The sequence below is a fragment of the Microtus oregoni genome, unplaced genomic scaffold (genome assembly GCF_018167655.1).
Source record: "Microtus oregoni isolate MIOR12 unplaced genomic scaffold, Mior012 000067F_000, whole genome shotgun sequence".
Taxonomy (NCBI): domain Eukaryota; kingdom Metazoa; phylum Chordata; class Mammalia; order Rodentia; family Cricetidae; genus Microtus; species Microtus oregoni.
Window position 1 is genome coordinate 1,032,950 of NW_024543953.1, and position 10,064 is coordinate 1,043,013.

At 37.3% G+C, this 10,064-nt stretch overlaps 1 pseudogene; it reads right to left on the bottom strand.

The window, feature by feature from the left end:
- Positions 1–8,114: 8,114 nt before the first annotated feature.
- Positions 8,115–9,762, bottom strand: LOC121440223 (annotated as a pseudogene).
- Between the last annotated feature and the right edge of the window lie 302 nt (positions 9,763–10,064).

The following is a 10,064-nucleotide window of genomic DNA, read 5'->3' on the forward strand; positions in this document are numbered from 1 at the left end:
CCAGTTTGCAGTCTCACTAATAAGGAATAAGTACCGACACCCAACATCAATGCCAGAATTTGTCATTTCATTACCTATGCATCTTCCTTCCTTCCTTCCTTCCTTCCTTCCTTCCTTCCTTCCTTCCTTCCTTCCTTCCTTCCTTCCTTCCTTCCTTCCTTCCTTCCTTCCTTTTTTCCTTCCTTCCTTCCTTCCTTCCTTCCTTCCTTCCTTCCTTCCTTCCTTCCTTCCTTCCTTCCTTCCTTCCTTTCTTTCTCTTTTTGGTGTTAGTCATTCTGATTGAGGTAAGATGAAATTTTAGATTTACTTCTCAGTTCTCTGATGAACAACAATGTCAAACATTTGAGACATTTGTCAATTGTTTGTATTTCTTCTTCTTAGAACTTTCTGTTTAGTTTCTTGTCCTGTTTTTCATTTAGATTATTTATTTTCTGTTTAACTTTTACATTCTTTGTATATTCTAGACATTAACCATCTGGCAGGTGTATATCTGGCAAACATTTTTTTTTAACCATTGTGGCTGTCTTACACTTGAATGTTGGTGTCATTTTCTGTACAGAATATTTTAAGTTTCATATGATCTTATCTACCACTCATTGGTCTTAATGCTTGTACTTTCTTAATTCTGCTCAAAAAGTCCTTTCATGGGACTTAAATTGAAATATATTCTATCTTTTCTACTCTAATAGGTTCAGGGTATCAGGTCTTACGTTTAGATCCTTGACTTATTCAGAGTTTAATTTTGTGCAAAGTGAGAGATCAGGATCTATTTTCATTCTTCTATATTTCAATTTGAACAATGGCATTTGTTGAAGATAACATTCATATTTCCATTGTGTATTTTTGACCTCTTTGTTAAAAAACAAGTAGCTATGAGAATGTGGGTTTCTATTTGAGCCATTAGTTATAATTCATTCTTCAATGTATCTATTTTAATGTCACTTCCTTTGGACTTTTTTTTTGTTTCCAAGTGAAATTTAACATGATTTTTTTTCAATTTCCATGAAAACTTGGGATGAAACTTCAATGTGAATTGTGTTGAATATGTAGTCTGCTTTTGGTAGGATGGTAATTGTCTCAGTATTAATCCAACCAATCCACGAACATGAGAGGTGCTTTCATTTTTTATGATATCTTTTTCATATTCTGTTTTCAGCATCTTAAATTTTTCATTGTACAAATTTTACACTTAATTAGATTATAGTTATTACAAATTTTTAAATTTTATTTTTTTGGCTTTATTGTGTATGAGATTGTTTCCCCAACTGTTTTGTATATTTTAGGGTATATAGAAAGTCTAATAATTCTTGTATTAATTTTGCATCTTACCTCTTTACCAAAAATATTTATCAGTTATAGAAATATTTTGATAGAGTTTTTTAGTGTATAGAATCATATCATCTGAAAATAAGGATACTTTATTTTTTCCTTTAGTTTTTGTATCACTTTATCTCTTTTTATCTCACTAATCTAGGTAGTACTTCAAGTACAATTTGGAACAGAAGACATCTCATTATTTTGTTAAATCCAGTATGATTTAGTATTAGTTATGGTCCTACTGGTATCACAAAACATCATGACCTAGGCAACTAACATTTGAAAGAGTTTGAGTTTACAGACCCAGATGATGATGATGGAGCAGAGGCAGCAGGCTGGAGCATTAAGTGGAGAACCTCATATCTTGAATTACAAGCAGGAAACAGAGAGAGAAAGGTGCATATAGCATGAGTCTTCATATTCATACAGTCTGCCTTCACTAACATGCTTCTTTTAGTGAGGCAACACTACCTAAGCCTCTCCAAAACAGCAGCACCAACTAGGAATAATTATTCAAATGCTCAAGACTGTGGTGACCATTTTTAATTCAAAGTACTATAAGTTATATTCTCCATGTATGATTGAAAAGTCTTTCTGTAGATACCAACCCTGGTATCTGTCTTTCTATTCAGATATCACAGCTCTTTCTGAAAATAGATGTATATAGATGACCTATTCATAGATATATATTTTGTCAGTACTGAATAGGATTATGTCAGATTTTTTTATTTGAAAACACAATCATTTCCATCGATTTGCATGCAAAATTTGAGAAGTCATTGTTTTTTTACCGCAGCGTAGTACTCTAATGTGTAGATATTCCACACTTTCTTCATCCATTCTTCCATTGAAGGGCATCTAGGTTGTTTCCAGGTTCAGGCTATTACAAATAATACTGCTATGAATATAGTTGAACAAATGTTCTTGTCATATGATCGGGCATCTCTTGGGTATATTCCCAGGAGTGGTATTGCTGAGTCCAGGGGTAGGTTGATCCCGAATTTCCTGAGAAACTGAAACACCGATTTCCAAAGTGGTTGCACAAGATTGCATTCCCACCAGCAATGGATGAGGGTACCCCTTCCTCCACAGCCTCTCCAGCAAAGGCTATCATTGGAGTTTTTTATTTTAGCCATTCTGACAGGTGTAAGATGATATCTCAAAGTTGTTTTGATTTACATTTCCCTGATCGCTAAGGAGGTTGAGCATGACCTTAAGTGTCTTTTGGCCATTTGAACTTCCTCTGCTGAGAATTCTCTGTTCAGTTCAGTGCCCCATTTTTTAATTGGGTTATTTAGCATTTTAAAGTCTAGTTTCCTGAGTTCCCTATATATTTTGGAGATCGGATGGAAATAGAAAACACTATCCTGAGTGAGGTAACCCAGACCCAAAAAGATGAATATGGGATGTACTCACTCATAATTGGTTTCTAGCAATAAACAAGGGTCACGGAGTCTACAATTGGTGATCCCAAAGAAGCTAAGTAAGAAGGTGAACCAAAGGAAAAACATATAGTTGTCTTCTTGGCTATGGGAAGTAGACAAAATGGCCGGGGAGAAAATTGAGATCTTGGGGGTGGGGTGGGATGGGGGTAAGGGGAGATGGAGAGAGAAAAGGGAGAATGGGAGAATGGGGGGAACTTGGGGAAAAAGGAGGATTGGGATAAAGGAAGGTTGGATAGGGGAGCACGGAAGCACAGTTCTTAGTTAAGGGAGCCACCTGAGAGTTGGCAAGAGATTTGAACCTAGAGTGGCTCCCAGGAGCCCAAGCCAAGGTCCCCAGTTAGTTCCTTGGGCAGCTGAGGATAGGGAACCTGAAATGACCCTATCCTATAGCAATACTGACGAATATCTTGCATATCATCATAGAACCTTCATCTGGTGATGGATGGAGATAGAGACAGAGACCCACACTGGAGCACTGGACTGAGCTCCCAAGGTCCCAATGAGGAGCAGAAGGAGGGAGAACATGAGCAAAGAAGTCGGGACCACGAGGGGTGCACCCACCAACTGAGACAGTGGAGCTGATCAATTGGGAGCTCCCCAAGGCCAGCTGGACTGTGAATGAAAAAGCATGGGATAAAACTGGACTCTCTGAGCATGGCGAACAATGAGGGCTGATGAGAAGCCAAGGACAATGGCACGGGGTTTTGAACCTACGTAATGTGCTGGCTTTGTGGGAGCCTAGCCAGTTTGGATGTTCACCTTCCTAGAAATGGACAGAGAGGGGAGGACCTAGGACTTACCACAGGGCAGGGAACCCTGACTGCTCTTTGGACTGGAGAGGGAGGGGAAGAGGAGTGGGGGGAGGGGAGAAGGGTAGGAGGAGGGGGAGAAGTGTGGGAGGAGGGGGAGGGAAATGGGAGGCTGGGAGGAGGTGGAAACTTGTTTTTTTTTTCTTCTCCTTTTCTCAATAAAAAAATGAAAAAAAAAGAAAACACAATCATTAGTCAAATCCTTTACTAGCATTAGCATTGAATTAATGTGAAATTTGAGCACATTTCTGAGCTTTTAGATTTTTAGGTTTCTGCTGTGAATGATAATGTTTCTTGGTTTCTCATTGAAACTGCAGGGTGCCACATATTAACTAAAGAGAAATAGCAGTAGTTAGCACACTGTGTTTAGTACCAAAATACCTCTTCAACAAAAATGAATGCTAGACCTTCATTCTAATACACCATTGTGGGTTACTTTAGAGAGCTAATACCAGAGAGGTAATTGATGAAGGTTAATGATGAGATATTTCCTTTGCACATGTCAGGATAACTTCTTGCTTTTTAACCGATGGATAAATTACTGATTTATAGAGGAGATTTTGACAGCACAGAGGGCTAAATTCTCTTCACAGCGTGGTTACCAGCAGTCTGGCCATTTTCTTTACCCAACTCCCAGGAAATTTGACCCAAAGGAACATTTTATTTTTTTCCAAAATGAAACACATATTTCACTCTATATGCCAGATAATTTTCAAACTAACTAGTGTAATTTAAGATCTATTGTCTGGGAAAATGTTCATTTGAATAAAATCCAAATAATTCATAATAAGTAGTCTTTTATAAATAATTTGAAATTTTAAACTGTCGTCAGGGAGGTATTATCTATGAACTTAGATTGATGGTAATTGTATTAAACTTTCTGCCTATTAACTACTGTTGACTTTTGTGCCTATCTTGATTTAATCATATACTTTTTTCAATTGACTTTTAAAAATATTTCTATTACTGAAGGCAAAAACATATACTATTCTAGTGTAGATAAGGTATTAGTAGGGATTTGCATTCTAAAATCTCTCATGTTCTACCTAATGGCTGGTGGTGGATTTCTGTATTTGTTCCCATCAGCTACAGGAGGAAACTTCTCTGATGATGACTGAGCAAAACAGCCATCTATGAATATAACAAAATGTCATTAAGGAGTTCTTTTATTTTCACTTTAAAAAAGACCAATAGTGTTTGATTTTGCTCCAGGTCCCCGAGCTATCTAGTTTCACGTTCTTGCTTACCTAAACAGTGTTGAATATAGGTTCCATCTCATGGAGTGGGCCTTAAGTCAAGTCAGATACTGGTTGGTTACTCTCACAAGTTTTGTGCCACTGCTGCGCCGGCACAGCCCTGAAGTCCAAGAATCTCAGCGAAGGGTATCCAGGTTGAATGAATGCACAGAGAACGAAGTTGAGGAGGAACAGCTTCTTTATTGTTCTTCTGGGGCTGGCTTTTATACCATGGGCGCCAAATGAGGAGGGGGCTGTGAAGGGACTGTAACCTGACCCCGGCAGGGATCAAAGAACGGTCACCATGCACTCAAAATTCCTTTCCCTACTCCAGGAGCAGAGGGTATTTATTATGTTTTCTTTGCAGATAAGCACCTCAAATGGGGGCAGGGATATCATAACTCAGGGCTGCTGTTCCCACATGCCACCATTTCCCTAGCATATCTTGCAGGCAAGACACCATTGTAGATCAAAATGGCTGTTTGTGGCTGCCATGGTGTTTACATTTCTCTTTCTGTAGCCTACAGAGTACCTTCCTGTACCAAAGAAGCTATAACATCAGGGTGAAGGATCTATGTAGACTCCTTTAGATTAAAAAAAAAAAATTCAAAGCATAAGCCCATATCCTTTAATTTAGCAATATTTTAGAACATAGCATATGTTACCTATTTCTCCAAATGGTCTGTCATTTACAAGAGTAAAAGACTATTTCTGCCTTCATGCAGATTGCAGAAGGAATGTAATATTTTATGCCCTTAAGAAGCAGATTCATTTGAATTCACCATTATAAATTCTGCTTTAAATATGCCCTTTAGCTTTAACAGAATGGTCAAAATGTACTGCCTACAACAGTTGTTTATATGTTTCCACCAATTAAAAAACTATTAGATAGGAGTGACAGATGTGTTGAGCTAAAACCAGAAATAAACTTTACATAACTAGTCTTGGATAATTTAATTAATGTTTCTAAACTTGTATGAGACCCATTAATTTATTTTCAATATTTAATAAACCTTTTGAATTGAAGAACAATAGTATGAGAATGATTAAGTGATTTTTCTTACATACCAATAGATGACAGTTAATTTGTGTTGACTTATTTAATAGAGTTTTCTTTGCAACATGTTATTATGCTCATTTGTAACTATGAAAAAAATCAAAATAGTACTTCATTGGCTTTGTATGAGAGGAGATGAATTGATGAAATTAAAATACAGAGACATACACAATTGCAGTTAACTCATGACATTGTTGCAAAGAGAAAATACAGGGTATTAAAAGTTTACAATAAGATTGAAAGTATTTCTGTAAGTCAAAGATTCACAAAGCTTTTCTTATATCCATGAACATAGTGATGTAGAGCGTACATGTAAGACAAAGTTTGCCAGTTGAGGTCTATCACTTAATTGTAAGTGATGGAATGCTGATCTTAAGCTAAAAGTAACAAGATTTGTGCAATATAACAGAGCCCTTTCTATTGAAAAGCACAATAAACAGTGTTCTTGTGGTTGTCCTGGTTTTTGTTGTTGTTTTTTAGAAAGTGCAAAGCTGTAATTAGGACTCTGGGTCCTCTGAAAGATATGGTTATCTCTGTTACTATGTATTTGCTTGACATTTTTTTCTGTCCAAGTCCTTTCTTCCTTGCTGGATACCAGATATATTGTTGAGATGTTTTAAGTCACAGGCCACTTAATTCCCCAAAAGTGCAATTGCAAAACCACTTTGTGTATAAAATCACAAAAGTACTTTTAATTAATGGAGCACTGCAACAAACAGACATATGATGTTCTCCACAAGGACAACTGATTTTTTTCCAGGTTTTGTTTTTGGTCAATTTGTATTTGTCCTTTAATTTTTTTGTTTTAATTTATGAAGGATAAGATTAAGTGTGAATTAACATATTCATGCTAACTAAATGTAAATTAATGTTAATGCTTGTTAACATGCATGTGACTATGTGCATTAATTAGGTGCTCATGTAAAAGCATACACATGCATTTATTTGTTTTGAGATTTCCCCTTCAACTGTAGTTTACTTTCAGGATATGAAATTGCAGAGAAATTTAAAAAGAGCCTAAACTTTTCAATTATAATGTAGAACATCTTCCTTTCCATTTACTTTTAATCTTGACATTTCTTTTTTTTCTTTTTTTTTAAATTTTCTAGTTTATTTCTAATAACCAACACTTGATGCTTGACTCACAGATTTTATTTACATTTGTCTTCAGTGTCATTTCCTTATGAAATGAACTAGCACAGCTCAATTAAACCAAATCAAATCATAATAATCTGAACTGTTTGTAAACTCCTATTAGCTAAATTTATAATCTTGTATTTGCCTAGTACAGCCCAAGTGTTAAATACAGAAAGCACAAAAACAAACGAAGGCTAACATGTCGGATCTAGAAGATCTGGGCAACTGAGAAAGTCGACTTTTGAGAAGTCTGAGGTACAATTACAAGAGAGTAAGAGCTCGTGTGCAACCTACAGTAAATGCAGCAAGGAAAATAAGACAAAAAACACAGGAAAGCTTGTAAAAATATTACGAAAATATTTCTACATACGATATTCTGTTTTTATCTTTAGATCAATTGAGGTGAAAAACCCTCACTTTAAAATAAAAACATTTTGTTTGATCTGTCTCTAAACATCTTAGAATGCTTTACTTATTTAAACTGCAGCAGACAATACTAAGGGAGAAACAGGAACCACAATTCCTGTAACAAGGAGCTCCAGCACAACTGCTGGTCCCTTGTATACTTACCTTGTTTTGCTGCGGGAGAGACTATTAGGAGAAAACTTTCAATTTTTAAACCAGAGAACAAAATGGATCTCAAGTGACCAGATTTTAATTTTAGAAATAAAACTCTGAAAGCATTTTAAGCCATATGTTTTTTCAGGTGAGAAAAAAAAAACTTTCCTTAAATCATGCAGAAAAATAAGGATTCTGTTAGATATCTACAGTGTTGGAAAAAAATCAGACATTTCAAGGCAAATCACTTAAATTCGCGTCTCTGTTAGCCTGTCACTGAGAAATAGGCTTCAAAAGCTTTCTTCAATTTGCTCATTAACTATGATTTGGCCTTTTTTAAACCTTTATCAATCAAGCACAATGTTTGTTAACTAGATTTTAAAAACATTCCTATTTCTTAAACTTTTATTTCAGAGACATTTTGAATCAGGATGGCTAACCTACTCCTCTGCAAGTGCTAGCATCTATCCTCTTGCGTTAGAAGTGGTGTAGAGCTGATGAGATAAGGATTCTAAGGCAAACTCAGTAGAGAGAACTCAAAGTTCCCAGTTGTCAGCTTTGTGATGTAGTTAATTTCTGGTAAGAAATTACTGGCACAAGTAAACAACATAACCAGGTTGACCACTCCTCCCATACGAACATGAATTGGTTATTCCAACAAGTTTATTAGCCTTGCCCACGTGTCTGGAGTCCAGGCAAGCCCAGGCAACCCTGTCTCAGTCAACAGGACATTTAGAAATGAAAAGGACAAAGAAACCAAGGACTCAGTTACAGCTGTCTTTAAACGAAGCGAATGGTTGTAATAATGAATAGAGAGCATTTGACTGGGGAACAGTATGGCTTAAAATGCAATTTACTTCAATTTCACAAATAAACACAGTTGTACTGTTTTGAAAAGCAATAAAGGCATGCACCTCTACTAGCAAATGTAGTAGCACTTCTGACCAAATGAGACATCAACTTCCTAAAAAATATGCTTCATGCACTGTAGTCAATGTTTTTAAAGATGTAAATTTTAATACATTATTTCTTTTTTGAACTTGAACGGGAACCAGAATGGGTTGATCCAGAAGACGACCTGTGGTGCTTTTCGGGTGACTGTGATCTCGTTCGTCTTTTTTTGCGAACGGCGGGTGAAGAAGGTCTAGAGCAACTCCTCTTCCTGTCTCTCTCAGGAGATGATGAAGAACTCGAGTAAGATCTTTTTCTTGGGGAGGAAGAGCCCCTGTGGGACCTGGAGCTGGATCTTGATTTCGAACCACGGGATCTGGAATGTTCTCTGGAACCGAAGTGAGACCTTGACTGCGAGCTGGAAGAGCTTCTTGAACGGGACCTGGACCTGGACCTTGAACTTGAGGGGGAGGATGAGCGTGATGAAGATCTCGAGTGAGAAGACCGAGACTTTGAGCGACTCTGCCTATTGGCTTTCTTTTTGTTACTGTCTTCTTCTTCACTGGCATCAAGATTATATTTTGAGAGATCAGCATCATCTTCATCCTCATCCAGCTTATACTTAGACAGATCTTCATCCTCATCCTCTTCTTCTCCCTCTGATTCTTTATCTTCAACTTCCTTTAATATAGATGCAGGACCAACTGCCTTCCCCCTGTATTTTTTTCTTTTTACGTCCAAACTCATCATACTCCCCATCAGATTCTTCTCTTTCTATATATTCAACATTTTCTCTTTCATTAAAACCACCTCCATATCCTGTTCTTTCTTCTAGCTTAGCATACTTTGGAGTATTACACATGTTACACTCCGATCTTCTGGCCCAATTCACATTACTGCAAGTTTTGCATTGCCAGTCATTTGCACTAAACAAGCCCCGGCTCTTCTCTGCCAGTGTCTTTCCTATTTCTGTGCCCCCAGCTTTCATCATCTTGGCCTCAGTTGTTTTCTCTCGACCACATCTGTTACAGCTTGTTCTCCTAGCGAAGTTCACATTTCCACACCAGTTAATGCATGTTAGATGCTCCAAATACCATTTAATGTTTCCCGATTTAAAAAAATGAATATGTCAATGGAAGTGTAACACTAAACTGAACGACACCATCCAACTTTTAGGTTGCTTTTTTCTTGTCCAGGCAGATCCAGTCCCCGTCACTGACTCGGAAATTCTTGGTCGACATCTTGGACGCCAGCAGCACAGCCGCCCGCAGCGACGTCCCCGCTAATCTTGACATTTCTATGGCTTCTCCCATACCTGTCTTTGGACACCTTTCCTTTTGTCATTCTGCCTTCCAACACCTTCTTCATCTTGTTTTGATTGATTGAGACAGTCTCACTCTATAAGCTTGGCTGGCGTGGAATTTGCTAGGTATGTTCACCAGGCTAGCCTCAAAGTTTCTGAGTCTGTTGATGCCTCTGGAGTGAGTGAGGGATCAAATGAATGCACCACCGTACCTGGCTCCTCTTCATTTTGGTATATCAAAGCTTCTATACAATGTTCTAAATTATACATCTTTGTTTTTATGTTTCTGATGTCTTTCTAAAAACCAAAACC